Below are 3,377 nucleotides of genomic sequence, written 5' to 3' on the forward strand. Positions count from 1 at the left end.
ACCCAGACATACCCAAATATCTCCTGATATTGGATGGAGTGATGGGTCTAGGCCAGTGCTTCACTGTATTAGTCTTCTGAGGATCTATATGAATACCAGTCCGTGAAATGACATGCCCCAAGAAGGTAATGAATTCCAACCAAAATTCACATTTTTAAACTTTGTATATACTTAACGGTCCTTGAGGGTCTATAGTACTATGCTCAAATGGTCTGCATGCTCCTCCTTACTCCTGGAATACACTAGTATGTCATCTATAAAAACAATAACAAACATGTCCAAGTACTGCTTAAAGACCCTGTTCATCAAATCCATAAAGGTTGTAGGAGCATTTGTTAGTCCAAATGACATAACCTTAACTCAAAATAGGCGTACCTTGTTTGAAAAGATGTTTTTGGAATGTATTTCTCCCTGACTTTCAACTAATGGTATCCCGACCTAAGTTCAATCTTGGAAAACCACCGGTCACCCTGAAGTTGATCGATCAAATCATTGATTTGAGGAATGGGGTACTTGTTCTTAATGGTAACTTTGTTTAGCTGTCTATTATCTATACACATTCTGAGCGTGCCATCTTTCTTGCACACGAAAAAGACTGGAGCACCCCACAGAGAAATATTAGGTGTGATGAAACCTTTATCTAAGAGGTCCTTAAGCTGCTCCTTTAACTCTTTAAGTTTAGCTGAATCCATCCAATATGAAGGGATAGAGATGGGATGAGTATCTGATCTTGGGCGTATTATATGTCCAATCACAAATATTCACCCATAGTTGGACTTGTTTTGAGAGCCAAAAGGTGTTATTCTTATTGTATTTAAGCCTAAATTGTGTTTCGTATCTAACTGACATGATTAGTGATGTAGGGTAAATTTCTAATGGATTTGTACAAAATTGGATGCATATTATGAAGCAAGTGATGTTAATGTTATGAGTTAATTATAAGGTGTATTATGGACACTGAAAGGAGTTGGAAATCTAGTTTGGAATGATGGATTAGGTAGTGGAGCAATGAGATGAAAGGAACAAGTTTTGTGCCTTGAAAAGATAATGAAAAATAAATTTCCAGTGGTTCAGGGCTATTAGCCCGCGCCACGGGCTCCAAAATCGGGCCTTCAGGACTTAGAGAAATCTTCAATATGAATTCTAGTGGAACAAGGCGATAAGCCCATGATGCCTCACCTGGAGTGGTGCCTCACATGGAGAGGCACTACAACTAGGTCGGCGCCTTATTTGGAGCGGGGCTACAAACAAGGCGACCCAGGCCAATTTTGTCCTAGTATATAAAGAAAATATGAACACAATTTCAATAACTTTTGGCAAGCAAAGAAGCAGCGAAAAAGCATAAAATTCTCTCTTTTAGGGTTCTTAGAAATACTTTTGAACTTCTTTAGTTCAAGATTAATTCTTGGTATGATTAATTACTTATTTATTATGTTGAATTCAAACATGAGTGGTTAAACACCCTTGTTCTGAGGTTGAGGTCAAGAACATGATTACTCTTTCATATTCTTTATTGTAGTTTCTTTTTGGATTATCATTTGGGTTGTTGTTAATTTCTTGAGCTTACTATTTTGATGAGTGTCCACCATTAGAATAAATCTATATTTGTTTGTGAATCAGGGAGGAGAATAGTATGATAGAACAAAGAAATTAAGGAGCAAGGTTCTTATCCTTTTGTGAAATAAGGGGTTGGAATTAGCATCTAGGATAGGGATATACCTAGAAGCCTTGCTTGGTTCAATTGCAAGAAGATAACATTATGAATCTAGATGAATTATTGCATCACTGTGGGATTTGTAGTTGCAATAGTCAGATAGATAAAAGATTTGAGGTTGGGAGACCAAGATTATACTGTAAACCTTGCGAATCAACAACCCGATAACCAACTAGACTGCGATAAGAATGGAGATTTGTAAGATTGTTAGAAGTGCCTCAACCCTAGAATTCTCATCATTACTTTCTACAACCGTTTCTTGCTTTTCTATTGTCATGAGCTGCTTTTTCTTATTTATTTTCATTTTTTTTTCAAAATTTCACAATCATCTTGATACTTTACAACACTTAATACCTCCTTGTCTAAAATTAATGTGGGTTAAATTTCTAGTTGCCTAGTCCTCGTGGGAATGATATCCTCCTGTCTAAGTCACTATATTACTTGTATGATCACATGAATTTGTGTGTGCATTTGAACGCAACAAATTTTTGGCGCCATTGCCGGGGACTAGCATAATTAGTAATTTGCTAAATTTTTGGGTTTTGCTAGTAAGCTTAAGTGTTAACGACTTGATCTTGGCGGCTGAATTTTTGCAGATTTAGATGAATACAGGACAGGCAAGAGATAAAAAGTTGGTAGAGCCTTTTTTGAAACCAGAACTGATATTTCAATTGAGGGGAAAACCTCATTACCCAATTCAATAGGTTCAAATAACTTAACAAAGAAATGATCCAGTTGATCCAAATGTCAAAAATGTTCTAACTCTAGTTATTCCAGTTGCTCCTGCTCAACCAGTTGCTAGACCTATTTGTGAGGTGGAAATTCCACTTATAAACCATGCGACAAATGGTATTTGTAAGCCTGATCCAGGTGGTCGATTTGAATTAAAGTAGAATATGGTGCAGTTGCTGAATTTGGTTGGGCAATTTGTAGGATTGTCACATGAATACCCACAACAGTATATACAGACCTTTTTATAAATAAGTGATACCTATATTCCTACAGTGGTGAATACTGATTATAATAGGCTAACTCTCTTCCTTTTTTATTTAATTAGGGAAGCGAAGAGGTGGTTACATGCTGAACCACCACTTTCTATTATGTCTTAGAAAGATCTAGCTCAGAAGTTCCTTATTCGATTCTTTCCATTAGACAATACTTTATATTTAAGAAGTGAGATTCTGAGTTTCAGATAGAAAGAAGGAGAGAACCTCTACCAAGCTTAGGTGAGATTTAAAAGTATGCTCAGAAATTTCACTCACCATCATCAGTCTGATGATGTTCTTGTTCATACTTTCATTGAGGGGTTAGAGCCAAATACTAAGATTCTCTTGGATTCGATAGCAGGTGGACAAGCTCTTGAGAAGACTTATTATGAATTGTACACACTACTGAATTAGATTTCACAAAAGAACCCAGAATTGTATGCTGACTCGGAGAGTGCTCCTAAGAAAGTTGCTCGTGTGTTAGAGGTAGATCTGTTCACTGTATTGTCAGTCAGATCGTAGCAATACAAAATCAGATGCTTACTAAGCTTAATTTCATGAATTTGGTGGTTTCACAAGTAGCTGCTATAGTTAATGTTTAATGTAGTCCAGACAAATTCTTGGAGTGAGGTTTGTGGAAGTAGTGAGCATGTAGCAGATGCTTGTACGACTAATCC

At 36.7% G+C, this 3,377-nt stretch overlaps 1 non-coding gene across 1 annotated transcript; it reads right to left on the minus strand.

The window, feature by feature from the left end:
- Nucleotides 1-2,877: 2,877 nt before the first annotated feature.
- LOC124892092 lies at nt 2,878-2,984 on the minus strand. The gene has a single exon (XR_007050067.1). It is a non-coding gene; the product is annotated as a small nucleolar RNA R71 (small nucleolar RNA).
- Nucleotides 2,985-3,377: the final 393 nt, after the last annotated feature.

This window comes from Capsicum annuum, chromosome 1 (assembly GCF_002878395.1).
Source record: "Capsicum annuum cultivar UCD-10X-F1 chromosome 1, UCD10Xv1.1, whole genome shotgun sequence".
Lineage (NCBI taxonomy): Eukaryota > Viridiplantae > Streptophyta > Magnoliopsida > Solanales > Solanaceae > Capsicum > Capsicum annuum.